The sequence below is a fragment of the Ornithorhynchus anatinus genome, chromosome 3, assembly GCF_004115215.2.
Source record: "Ornithorhynchus anatinus isolate Pmale09 chromosome 3, mOrnAna1.pri.v4, whole genome shotgun sequence".
NCBI classification, from domain to species: Eukaryota; Metazoa; Chordata; class Mammalia; order Monotremata; family Ornithorhynchidae; genus Ornithorhynchus; species Ornithorhynchus anatinus.
In genome coordinates, this window is record NC_041730.1 from 7,979,746 (window position 1) to 7,993,883 (window position 14,138).

The following is a 14,138-nucleotide window of genomic DNA, read 5'->3' on the forward strand; positions in this document are numbered from 1 at the left end:
ACTTTTTGTCATGGTCTTACCAGATGCCCACTTTTACCAAAGGATTAGTGGATAGAGCCCGGGCTTGGGAGCTGGAAAGACCTGGGTTCTAATCCCGGCTCCACCACCTGTCTGCTGTGTGGCCTTGGGTGAAGTGACTTGCCCAGGTGACTAGCCCAAGTGACTTGCTCTGGGCCTCAGGTCCCTCATCTGTAAAATGGGGATTAAGAGCGTGAGCCCTATGTGGGACAAGGTCTGTGTCCAACCTGATTGAATCGTATCTACCCGAGCAGTTAGAACAGTGCTTTGCACGTAGTAAGCGCTTAACAAGTATGACAGTTATTATTGTTATTATTATTTACCGAAGCAGCTGCAAAGGGAAACCCCCGCCCTGTGGGCAGGATCCATGCCTTATTTTCAATCAATCAATCAATTCATCAGCAGAATTTTTTTAATGAGGTTCGTTAAGCACTTACTACGTGCCAGGGACTGTACTAAGAGCTGGAGTAGACACAGGCTAATCAGGTTGGACTCAGTTCCTGTCCCACATGGGGCTCACGGCATTAATCCCCATCTGAAGGATGAGGGAATCGAGGCTTGGAGAAGTCAAGTGACTTACCCAAGGTCACACAGCAGACAAGTTACAGAGCTGGAATTAGAACCCAAGTCCTTCTGACTCCCGCTAGGCCATACAACTTCCTACTTCCCTTTCTTTCTTGAGCAGAACCCTCTACTAGGTATGTGGGAAGAACAGAGAAGCAGCGTGGCTTAGTGGCAAGAGCCCGGGCTTGGGAGTCAGAGGTCGTGGGTTCTAATCCGGCCCCACCACTTGTCAGCTGTGTGACTTTGGGCAAGTCACTTCAGTGGCCCTCAGTTACCTCATCTGTAAAATGGGGATTAAGACTGTGAGGCCCACGTAGGGCAACCTGATTACCTGGTATCTACCCTAGCACTTAGAACAGTGTTTGGCAATAGGAAGTGCTTAACAAATCCATCATCATCATTATTATTACTATTAATAGAACTAGAAAACAGCATCCCTGCCCTAGAAAACTTTACAGTCTAACAGGGGAAACTGATCTTGAAATGTTATGGATGAGAGAAAGAAGGAAAAGGGGAGGTGTCCATGAGTTAGTGCGTAGAAAGTAGGGCTTGAAAGACGTCTAAGTCACCGACGATCGTCCCGATCTAGAACGGGTGGTGAGTGCAGGATGTGGGCTGGGGGTGACTCTCTTAGTAATAATTAATAATTCTGGTATTTATTAAAAGCCTACTCTCTGCCGGGCACTGTTCTAAGCGCTGGGGTGGAGACCAGCAAATGGGGTGGGCCACAGTCCCCGTCCCCCGTGGGGCTCACAGTCTCAATCCCCATTGTCCAGCTGAGGTCACTAAGGCCCACAGAAGATGAAGTGACTTATCCAAGGTCACACAGCAGACAGGCGGCGGAGCGGGGATCAGAACCCATGACCTTCTGACTCCCAGGCCCGGGCTCTAGCCACTAGGCCATGCTGCCTCTTTCCGGGCCCAGTTTTCTGCCGGCCACTGGCATTTGTGTAGCTTCTCCCTTTTGGGGTTTTTCCACTGCTCAGCAGGGAGACTTCCTGGGCCTCGTGAGTGGCTATTAGCCGTAGGAGTAGCGGGGAGCAGTCTTCCTTCCTTCCGGCCCGCTGCTCTCACCCTAACCCTCCCTCCTCCTCCCCGGCAGCTTCTTAAAGAAACAGAGAGCCGAAGGAACGGTACCAGCTGGGCCCGGCTAAGTCCCCCGCCCGCCTGGCAGCACGGTGCCCCGGCCAACCTCACCCCCCAGGGCATCTGGGGGAGGAAAGAGAAGCTGCGGGCCGCTCGGGCCCAATCAGTCGATCGATCGATCGTATTGATGGAGCACTTACTGGGTCCAGAGCACTGTACTACGCGCTTGGGAGAGAAGCCCCCTGGCTTTGTGGGTAATAATAATAATGATAATGTTGGTATTTGTTAAGCGCTTACTATGTGCAGAGCACTGTTCTAAGCGCTGGGGGAGATACAGAGTAATCGGATTGTCCCCCGTGAGGCTCACAGTCTTAATCCTCATTTTACAGATGAGGTCACTGAGGCCCGGAGAAGTGAAGTGACTTGCCCACAGTCACACAGCTGACAAGTGGCAGAGTTGGCATTCGAACCCGTGACCTCTGACTGCCAAGCCCGGCTCTTTCCACTGAGCTACGCTGCTGATAGAGCACGGGCCTGGGAGTCAGAAGGCCACGGGCTCTAATCCCCGCTTCGTGACCTGTCTGCTTTGGGCTCTTGGGCAAGTCACTTCACCTCTCTGGGCCTCAGTTACCTCATCTGGAAAATAGGGATTAAGAGTGTGAGGAGCCCTATGTGGGACAGAGACTGTGACCAACCTGAGTAACTTGTGTCTGCCCCGGTGCTTAGAACAGTGCATGGCACACAGTAAGGGCTTAACAAATGGCATAATTAATTATTATTACTTCACTTCTCTGGGTCTCAGTTTCCTCCTCTGTAAAAGGGGGATAAGAACACGAGCCCCATGTGGGACAATGATTGGGTCCAGCCTGATTCACTCGTAACTTCCCCAGTGCTTAGAACAGGAGGCCTTCCCAGAGTGAGCCCCCCCTTTTCCTCTGCTCACCCTCCCTTCCCCATCGCCCCAACTCCCTCTACCCTCCCTCCCCACCCCACAGCACTTGTGTATATATGTGCATATTTATTATTCCATTTATTTTATTAATGATGTGTCTATATCCATGATTCTATTTATCTACTTTGATGGTGGTGATGCATGTCTCCTTGTTTTGTTTTGTTGTCTGTCTCCCCCTTAGCCCTTCTAGGGATTGTCTCTATCTGTTGCCCAATTGTACTTTCCAAGTGCTTAGAGAAGCAGCGTGGCTCAGTGGAACGAGCACAGGCTTTGGAGTCAGGGGTCATGAGTTCGAATCCCAGCTCTGCCACTTGTCAGCTGTGTGACTGTGGGCAAGCCCCTTAACTTCTCTGTGCCTCAGTTACCTCATCTGTAAAATGGGGATTAAGACTGTGAGCCCCACGTGGGACAGCCTGATTCCCCTGTGTCTACCCCAGCGCTTAGAACAGTGCTCTGCACATAATAAGCGCTTAACAAATACCAACATTATTAGTAGTAGTAGTACAGTGCTCTGCACACAGTAAGTGCTCAATAAATACGATCGAATGAATGAGTGAACAGGGCTTGGCACACAGTAAGTGCTTAAGAAGTACCATTATTATTATTATTATTGTTATTACAGCATAACAGAGTTTGAACTAAATGCTCTAGGCTGCATCCTTTCCCTCCAGGAAGTCGAGGCTAGTAGCAGAGCAGACAAGAGAACAGCAGCGACTCCTCGGAATGGACAATTTACTCATTCATTCAGTCAGTCATATTTATTGAGCGCTCACTGTGTGCAGAGCGCTGTACGACTACAAGCTCGCTGCGGGCAGGGAATGTGTCTACCACCGAGAAGCAACATGGTTCAGTGGAAAGAGCCCGGTCTTGGGAATTAGAGGTCACTGGTTCGAATCCCGGCTCTGCCGCTTGTCACCTGTGGGACTGTGGGCAAGTCACTTCACTTCTCTGGGCTTCAGTTACTTCATCGGCAAAATGGGGATTAAGACTGTGAGCCTCACGTGAGACAACCTGATTCCCCTGTATCTACCCCAGAGCTTAGAAGAGTGCTCTGCACATAGTAAGCGATTAACAATACCAACATTATTATTATTATTATAATACTCTCCCAAGCGCTTACTACAGTGATCTGCACCCAGTAAGCACCCCATTAATACACTGATGACGACGATGATACATAAACGTTGAGGGGTTGAGGGTGGGGTAAATAGCAGGTGCTGAATACTAAGCGGATTTCAAGTGCATAGGTGATGCCGAAGGGAGAGGGAGATGAAGAAACGAAGGGTTAGTCGGGGAAGGCCTCTTGGAGGAGGCGTGCTTTTATTAACGCTTTCCTTGGGGGTCGCGGAACTAATTCTAAAACCCCTCTGCTTCTTTTCAGGTCCCGGCAAGACAATGATAATTGATAATTATGTTCTTTCAGGTGCTTACTAAGTACCAAGCACTGTTCTAAGTGCTGGGGTAGATTCAAGTCAGTCAGGTTGGACACAGTACCTGTCCCACATGGAGCTCACAGTCTTACTCCCCATTTTACAGATGAGGGAACTGAGGCATAGAGAAGTGAAGTGATTTGCCCAAGGTCACACAGCAGACATGTGGCAGAGCCAGATTGGACACAGTTCCTGGCCCACATGGAGCTCACACTCTTACCCCCCATTTTACAGATGAGGGAACCGAGGCCCAGGGAGGTGAAGTGATTTGCCCAAGGTCACACAGCAGACATGTGGGAGAGTCAGGATTAGAACCCAGGGCCTTCTGACTTCCTGGCCCGTCCTCTTTCCAGTAAGACACGCTGCTTCTCTGGAAGGATCTGGTCCAGACCTGCATGCTGGAGTCCCAGAGCTCAGCTCAGGCTTGGGTAATTTTGGTATTATTTGTTAAGCGCTTACTATGTGCCAAACACTGTACTGAGCCCTGGGGTAGGTACAAGATAATCAGATTGGCCACAGTCCATGTCCTTCCTGGGGCTCCCAGTATCAGTTCTCAATTTACGGATGAGGGAACTGAGGCCCAGAAGCTAAGTGACTTGGCCAAGGTCACACAGCAGGAAAATAGCAAATTCTGTCTGAGCAGGGCAGCAGCATGACCTAGTGGAAAGAGCGTGGAACTGGGAGTCGGGGAACTGAGTTCTAATCCTGGCTCCTCCCTGCTCTGTGACCTTGAACAAGTCATTTAACTTCTCTGGGCCTCAGTTTATGTACAATCATTACTATTATTTTTGTTAAGCATTGCTATCTGTCAAGCATCGTTCTAAGAGCTATACAAGATAATCAGGTTGGCCACAGTTCCTGTCCCACATGGGCCTCACAGTCTTACTCCCCATTTGACTTTTAGACTGTGAGCCCATTGTTGGGCAGGGATTGTCTCTATCTGTTGCCAAACTGTACATTCCAAGTGTTTAGTACAGTGCTCTGCACCCAGTAAGCGCTCCATAAATGCTATTGAATGAATGAATTTGACAGATAAGGAAACGGAGGCATAGAAAAATTAAGTGATCCTCCCAAGGTAACATAGCAGACAATTGTGAGAGCCAGAAATATTATTATTATTATTGTACTTATTAAGTGCTTACTTAAGTCAGACACAACCCCTTCCCACATGGGACTCACTGACTAAGTAGGAAATTTCAACAGCTCTTCTCTCGTCCCCTCAGACTGTGAGCTCCATGCAGGACAGCATCTGTCTCTCACCTGTTTATCTTCTATCTACCCCAGAAATCCATCAGTCGTATTTATTGAGCAGTTGCTGTGTGCAGAGCGCTGTTCTAAGCGCTTGGGAGAGTCCCTCCGCAAAAAACACATACCACAATAATAATAAAAATATGGGTTTTTATTAAGCCCTTATTACGTGCCAAGCACTGTTCTAAGCGCTGGGGTAGATACCAGGTAGTCAGGTTGTCCCCCGTGGGGCTCACAGTCTTCATCCCCATTTTCCAGATGAGGTCACTGAGGGGCAGAGAAGGGAAGTGACTTGCCCAAAGTCCCACAGCTGCCAAGGGGCGGAGGCGGGATTAGGACCCACGACCTGTGACTCTCCAGCCCGGCCTCTTTTCACTAAGCCACGCTGCTTCCTCACGCCGCTTATTCTCCCGCTCCAAATCACGGTTGCTCAACCGACCGGCCGGACTGCAGTTTAAATATTTTGAAGAGCAATCCAGTGAGAGTTTGTCTCTGGCCTTTGGACCTCGTCCCTTTCCAGGACTAGGAAACTGACCAGTGAACAGCCGGGCCAGACCTTTGCCCTAAATCCTGTTCTCTCCGGGCCCACCTAACAACAAATACACGTTACGGGCTTCCACATGGGTTGGTGAACCTACGGCCGAACGGGGCAAACCTCCCAACCTCGAATGGAGAGAGTTCCCTTTATGTATTTGGATAATAATAACAATAATAATAATAATCGTGGTATTTGTTAAGTGCTTACTATGTGCCAGGCACTGTACTATTCATTCATTCTTTCAGTCATATTTTTGGAGCGTTTACTCTGCGCTGAGTATTGTACTAGTGGGAGACTACGATACGGCAATAAACTGACACATTCCCTCCCCACAACCAGCGTACTAAGCGCCGGGGTGGTTACAAACAAATCGGGGTTGGACCCAGTCCCTGTCCCCCGTGGGGCTCACAGTCTCCATCCCCACTTTGCAGATGAGGGAACTGAGGCCCAGAGAAGTGAAGTGACTCGCCCAAGGCCGCACAGCAGACAAGTGGCGGAGCCGGGATTAGAACCCATGACCGTCTGACTCCCAAGCCCGGGCTCTATCCACTCTGCTTGCTGCTTCTCATTAAATTGACACTAAGCACGCTAAGAAAGGGAACATCAAACCCAGATTTGAACCAGTCGGCCTCAAACTGACAACAGTCAACACCAGGAGTGAAAACTGAGGTATTTAATGAAAGTTCGATAGTCTGAGCACTGTATTAAGTAATAATGATGATAATTATGGTATTTGTTAAGCGCTTACTATGTGCCAGGCACTGTACTAAGTGGAGACAAGCAAATCGGATTGGGCACAGTCCCTGAGCCCCGGGGGGGGGGGCTCACAGTCTCAATCCTCATTTTACAGATGAGGCAACTGAGGCACAGAGAAGTGAAATGATTCGACCGAGGTCACCCAGCAGACAAGCGGCGGAGCCGGGATTAGAACCCACGACCTTCGGACTCCCCGGCCCGTGCTCTATTCTCAGCACAGATAGTAGGAGAGCACAGAAGTTAGTGGACATGATCCGGGCCCTCAGAATGTCCCCAAGTGCCCGCTCGGGAGGGCGGGGAATCATTTTGGCCCTTGGGCCAGGACCATAACGGGCCAGGCTACAACTAGCTTTGGAGCCCAAGCCAGAAGCAGATGTCTCTGGGCCTCTATCCCCCTAGAGTGTAATAATAATAATAATAATATGGTATTTGTTAAGCGCTTACTCTGTGCTGGACATTCATTCAATCCATTCAGTAGTATTTATTGAGCGCTATGTGCAGAGCACTGCACTAAGTGCTTGGAATGTATTGAACGCTTGAATTCCAAGCAGCATGGCTCAGTGGAAAGAGCCCAGGCTTGGGAGTCAGAGGTCGTGGGCTCATGAGTTCGAATCCCAGCTCTGCCACTTGTCGGCTGTGTGACTGTGGGCAAGTCACTTCACTTCTCTGTGCCTCAGTTCCCTCATCTGTAAAATGGGGATTAAGACTGTGAGCCCCACGTGGGACGACCTGATTCCCCTATGTCTACCCCGGCGCTTAGAACGGTGCTCGGCACATAGTAAGCGCTTAACAAATACCAACATTATTAATCCCGGCTCCCCCGCTTGTCAGCTGGGTGACTTTGGGCAAGTCACTTCACTAATCTGTGCCTCAGTTTCCTCAGCTGTATAATGGGGATTAAGACTGTGAGCCCCACATGGGACAACCTGATCACTTTGTATCCTCCCCAGCGCTTAGAACAGTGCTTTGCACATAGTAAGCGCTTAACAAATGCCATCATTATTATTATTATTATTATTATTATAATTCAGCAACAGATAGAGACAATCCCTGCCCAGTGATGGGCTTGGGCACTGTTCTAAGCACTGGGTGTAAGATCCCTGTAGGCAGGGAATGTGTCTTGTGTTTCCCATTGAACTTTTCCAATTGCTAAATACAGAACAATCCATCCAGTGGACACTTAATAATCCCTCCATCAATCAATGGGATTTATTGAGCACTTACTGTATACAGGGTATTGTACTAAACGCTTAAGCGGAGTGGCTTAGTGGAAAGAGCCGGGCTTTGGGAGTCAGAGGACATGGGTTCTAATCCCCGTTCCGCCACCTGTCCACTGTGTGACTTTGGGCAAGTCACTTAACTTCTCTGTGCCTCCGTCACCTCATCTGCAAAATGGGGATTAAAAGTGTGAGCCCCACGAGGGACAACCTCATTACCTTGAATCTACCCCAGCGCTTAGAACAGTGCTTGGCACATAGTAAGTGCTTAACAAATACCATAATTATTATTATTAAGAATGTACAATATGACAGAGGTGAGGGATGTAAATTAATAATAATGATAATAATGGTATTTGTTAAGTCCTTACTATGTGTCGAGCACTGTTCTGAGCGCTGGGGTAAATACAAGGTAATCAGGTTGTCCCACATAAGGGCCCACAGTCTTCATCTCCAATTTACAGATGAGGTAATTGAGGCCCAGAGAAGTGAAGCGACTTACCCAAGGTCACCCAGCAGATTAGAGAAGCAGCGTGGCTCAGTGGAAAGAGCCCGGGCTTGGGAGCCAGAGGTCATGGGTTTGAATGTCGGCTCTGCCACTTAGCTGTGTGACTGTGGGCAAGCCACTTCACTTCTCTGTGCCTCAGTTACCTCATCTGTGAAATGGGGATTAAGACTCTGAGCCTCACGTGGGACAACCTGATTAGCTGGTATCTCCCCCAGCACTTAGAACAGTGCTCTGCACGTAGTAAGCGCTTAACAAATACCAACATTACTATTATTATAAGTGGCGGAGCCAGGATTAGAACCCACGTCCTCTGACTCCCAAGCCCGGGCTCTTTCCATTAAGCCACGAACCCACAAGGAGCTTACACACCCTAGGGAATTGCCGCTACTATTACTATGTCGTCAGTCGTTCTTATTGAGCACTTACTCTGTGCAGAACACTGTACTAAGAGCTGGGGACAGTACACTATAACAGTAAACAATATATCAGACACATTCCCTGCCTAAAACAAGCTTCGAGTCTAGAGGGGGAGGCAGATATTAATAGAAATAAATAAACGGCAGATCTGGAGGGAAGTGCCGCGGGGCTGGGAGCGGGGATGACTAAAGGGAGCAAGTCAGGGCGACGCGGAAGGGAAGATTTGTACATTCCAAGCGCTTAGTATAGTGCTCTGCACATACAGAAGCAGCGTGGCTCAGTGGAAAGAGCACGGGCTTGGGAGTCAGGGGTCATGAGTTCGAAACCCAGCTCTGCCACTTGTCAGCTGTGTGACGGTGGGCAAGTCACTTCACTTCTCTGGGCCTCAGTTCCCTCATCTGTAAAATGGGGATGAAGACCGTGAGCCCCACGTGGGACAACCTGAGTCCCCTGTGTCTACCCCAGCGCTTAGAACAGTGCTCTCACATAGTAAGCGCTTACCAAATACCAACATTATTATAGTAAGCGCTCAATAAATACTATTGAATGAATGAATGAGTGAATAAATGAATAGGAGAAGAGGAAAGGAGAGCGTAGCCTGGGAATGCCTTTTGGAGGAGGATACTTCAACTATTATCAGTATTTGAGCACCTATGCTGTGCAGAGCACTATATTATAAAAATAATAATTATGATACTTGTTAAGCGCTTACTATGTGCCAAACACTGTTCTAAGCGCCGGGGTAGATACGAGGTAATCAGGTTGTCCCACGTGGGGCGCACAGTCTTCATCCCCATTTTACAGATGAGGGAACTGAGGCACAGAGAAGTGAAGTGACTTGCCCAAAGTCCCACAGCTGATCAGTGGCGGAGCTGGGATTAGAACCCACGTCCTCTGACTTCCAAGCCCGGGCTCTTTCCAATAAGCGCTATAGAGTGCGAAAGAATTAGAAATCATGATCTCTATCCTCAAGGAGCTCAAATCGAGTAAACTCTAACCTACTTTATTAATGACAATAATAATAATGAACAGTGGCTATTTGTTGAGTGTTCACTACGTGCCAAACACTGTGTTAAGCTCTACGATGGATTCTAGATAAACAGATCAGATACAGTCCCTGTCCCAAATGGAACTCAAAGCCCAAAGGGGGAGGGAGAACAGGTTATTTTATCCCCGTTTTCACAGATGAGGAAACTGAGGCACACAGAAGCTAAGTGACTCACCCAAGGTGACACAGCAGGCGAGCGACGGAGCTAGGATTAGAACCCAGGTCTCCTGACGCCCAGTCCCGTGGCTCTTCCCATTAGGCCCCGTGGCTTCGGTCCCTCTACTGTTTTTTCAGGGAGGTTTGGTCTCCGGGCCTGGGGAATAAAAGCGGCCAATCTCACAGAGGACCTCCAAATCCTCTCTGGGCTAGTCTCCAACTAGCCCGGGGCCCTGAGAGCGAGGCTCCCTGCGTGTCTGGCGAGATGTGAAAAAACTCACTCTGCAGAAAATCCACGTGGCCGAAGGCCAGGGTGCCTGGCTTCGAATCCCACCGATTCCAGCTCAGTCCAGCGAACTCGAGCGAGACTCCATTATCCAGGCCCCGCTGTCTCGTCTGGTTCGATGAAAATGACTTAATCCGCTTCGGTCAAGTGGGGCTCTCGACGAACTAACGACGCGGAAGGGATGGAGTATTTATCCAGAGCCACATGATCTGGCGGCTCGAAAATCAGGAATGTGCTCTGCCGGTTGGAGCGGCCTCCTGGAGATGCTCCTGGAACTCCTCCGGAACCGTTGCCCTTCGCACGTCCCCTCTAGACTGGAAGGTCGTGGCGGGCGGGGAACGTGTCTGTTTATTAATGACGACGGTCTTTGGTAAGCGCTTACTATGTGCCGAGCGCTGTTCGAAGCGCTGGGATAGATGCAAGGTGATCAGGTTGTCCCACGTGGGGCTCACAGGCTTCATCCCCGTTTTACAGTCGAGGTCACCGAGGCACAGACAAGTGAAGTGACTTGGCCGAAGTCACACCGCTGACGGGTGGATTAGAACCCACGACCTCTGACTCCCAAGTCCGGGCTCTTTCCACTAAGCCACGCTACTCTCCCAAGCGCTTAGTACAGTGCTCTGCGCACAGCTCGATCGACGCGATTGAATGAATGAATGCAAGAGAATCCACCGAGAGCAACCCTTACTGCAGGTGGGCCCCTTGCGAATCTCCTCTCTCCCAGACTTCAGGCATTTGAGCATTTCGGGCAATTGATCAAAAGCATTTATTAAGCACTCACTGTATGCGGAACACTGTAATACTAATGATAAAAATAATAATAATTATGGTATTTGTTAAGCGCTTACTATGTGCCAGGCATAAACGCTGGGGCGGATACAAGCAAATCGGGTCGGACACAATCCCTGTCCCACAGAAGGCTCACCGTCTTAATTTCCATTTTACAGATGAGGTAACTGAGGCCCGGAGAAATGAAGTGACCTGCCCAAGGCCACACAGCAGACAAGTGGCAGAGCCGGAATTAGAACCCGGGACCTTCTGACTCCCAAGCCCGTGTTCTATGCACTACGCCACGCTGTTCCCCACTGTACTAAGCGCTTGGGAAGGTACAATGCAACAACGTAGACACATTCCCTGTCCAATCAATCAATCAACGGTATCGACTGAGTGCTTATCGTGTGTAGAACACTGTTCTAAGCGCTTAGAATAATAACAGTAATAATAACTGCGGTAATTGTTACACGCTTACTCTGTGCCAAGTCCTGTACTCAGCTCTGGGGTAGTAATAATGATAATAATAATGTTGGTATTTGTTAAGCGCTTACTATGTGCAGAGCACCGTTCTGAGTGCTGGGGGAGATACAGGATAATCAGGCTGTCCCACGTGAGGCTCACAGTTAATCCCCATTTTACAGATGAGGGAACTGAGGCCCAGAGAAGTGAAGTGACTCGCCCACAGTCCCACAGCTGACAAGTGGCAGAGCCGGGATCTGAACCCACGACCTCTGACTCCCAAGCCCGGGCTCTTTCCACTGAGCCACGCTGCTTCTCTAGGCACAAGGAGGTGGTTGGAGACAATCCCTGTCCTCCATGGGGCTTGCAGTCTGAGTCCCATTTTACAAATGAGGGAACTGAGGCGCAGAGAAGTGAAGTGACTTGCCCAAGGTCACCCAGCAGACACGTGTGGAGCCGGGATTAGAACCCAGGCCCTTCCGACTCCCAGGCCTGTGCTCTATCCACGAGGCCACGCTGCTTTTCTAGAACACAGTGAGCTTCCGGGCAACCAGAGATGAGGTATGAGGGATGGGTGACAAGATGCGATTTCAGCGACTAGATAAGCAGGATCGCCAGTTTGGCCACCGAGCTACTTACTGGTTGATCTCGGGCAAGTCAACTGACCTCTCTGGGACCGTTTCCTCTTCGGTCAGTCAGTCGATGGTATGTATTGAGCGCTTACTGTGGGCAGAGCACTCTACTAAGCGCTCAGTGGAGGGAGGATAAGTTTACCGGAGAAGCAGCATGGCCTAGCGGATGGAGCACGGGCGAGGGAGTCAGCCGGATCAGGCTTCTAATCCCGGCGCTGCCCCTTGTCCGCTGGGTGACCTCGGGCAAGTCGCTTCCCCTCTCTGTGCCTCAGTTACCTCGTCTGTAAAATGGGGGTTAAGACCGTGTCCGACCTGGTTAGTCCGTATCTACCCCGTGCCTGGCACAGAGGAAGCGCTTACGCTATATCGCTAGAAACAAAAAAACCCTGCTCTCCCTCCGTCCGGGATTGTGAGCTCCATAAGGGCCGGAGACCGAATCCCATTCTCTTGTATCTTCCTGGCACGTAATATGTACTTGATAAACACCATAATTATCCCGAGCAGCAGCACAAGTCCCCTTCTTCCTTGCCAAGCAGCCCATTTGGAAAGAATAATGGGTTGTCTTTCGGGGAATGAGGCAGGAGGAGGCCACAGCTAAGTGCAAGGGAAGAAAAGCCGGACGGTACAGCCACAAGCCGCAGCGGCCGCGGAAACTGGAGCGGGAGGATGACGGCCATAGCTTCGGAGGTGAGCTCGGGGCTATTTCTGGATGGGATCGATTCACTTTGAGAAAGCCTCTTGGAGCTGCAGGCCAATGTGCCTTTAATAATAATAATAATGATAATGTTGGTATTTGTTAAGCGCTTACTGTGTGCAGAGCAACGTTCTAAGCGCTGGAGGAGATACAGGGTAATCAGGTTGTCCCACGTGAGGCTCACGGTCTTCATCCCCAGTTTACAGATGAGGGAACTGAGGCACAGAGAAGTGAAGTGACTTGCCCACAGTCACCCAACTGACAAGTGGCAGAGCCTGGATTCGAACCCATGACCTCTGACTCCCAAGCCTGTGCTCTTTCCACTGAGCCACGCTGCTTTTCCATCTCTACTAATGCAGAATACCAGAAACCACCCTCTCCCCTCCCCTCCCACCGAGTGTTTTTTAAAATGGTACTTTTCAAGTGCTTACTATGTGCCAGGCACTGTCCTAAGCGCTGGGGTAGATACCAGTTAATCAGGTGGGACACAATCCGTGACCTTCGTGGGGCTCACAGTCGTAATCCAGTGCCCTTTCCTCGAGGCCATGCTGCTTCTGGTTTTTTAAAAAATTATAATTTTTTTCTTTTGTGGGATTGTTAAAAAACACAGGCACTGTACTAAGCGCTGGGCGGATACAAACTAATCAGGTTGGATACAGTCCAAGTTCAACAGGGAGTGCTCTGCACCTAGTAAGCGTTCAATAAATAATACTGAATGAATGAACATGGAGCTCAGTCTGAATCCACATTTTACAGATAAGGTAACGGAGGCCCAGAGAAGTGAAGTGACTTACCCGAGGTCACGCAGAGGACCGGTGGAGGAGCCAGGATTAGAACCCAGGTCCTTCCGACTCCCAGACCCGGGTTCTATCCACTAGGTTGGCCGGGGTTTCCCGCAGAAAGCAGTGAGTGTTCGGAAACACACCCTCTTCGGATCCATGACTCCAGGCTGAGCCCAGCAGAAACTCTAGACTGTAAGCTCTCTGTGGGCAGGGAATGTGTCTGTTCTATTGTACTCTCCCAAGCGCTTAGTACAGTGCTCTGCACACAGTAAACGCTCAATAAATACAACTGATCGACTGACTGCCCGGAAGAGATCGTTCCTTCTGCCGTTCCTGCCCTGTTGCTTTAAAAGCAGCACGGCCTAGTGGCTAGAGCCCGGGCCTGGGAGTCAGTAGGGCCTGGGTTCTAATCCCGACTCCGTCGCTTGTCTGCTACGTGACCCCGGGCAAGTCACTCAACTTCTCTGTGCCTCGGTTCCCTCATCTGTAAAATGGGGATGAAGACTGTGAGCCCCATGTGGGACAGGGACCGTGCCCACCCTGATTAGCTTGTGGCTGGCCCAGTGCTTAGTA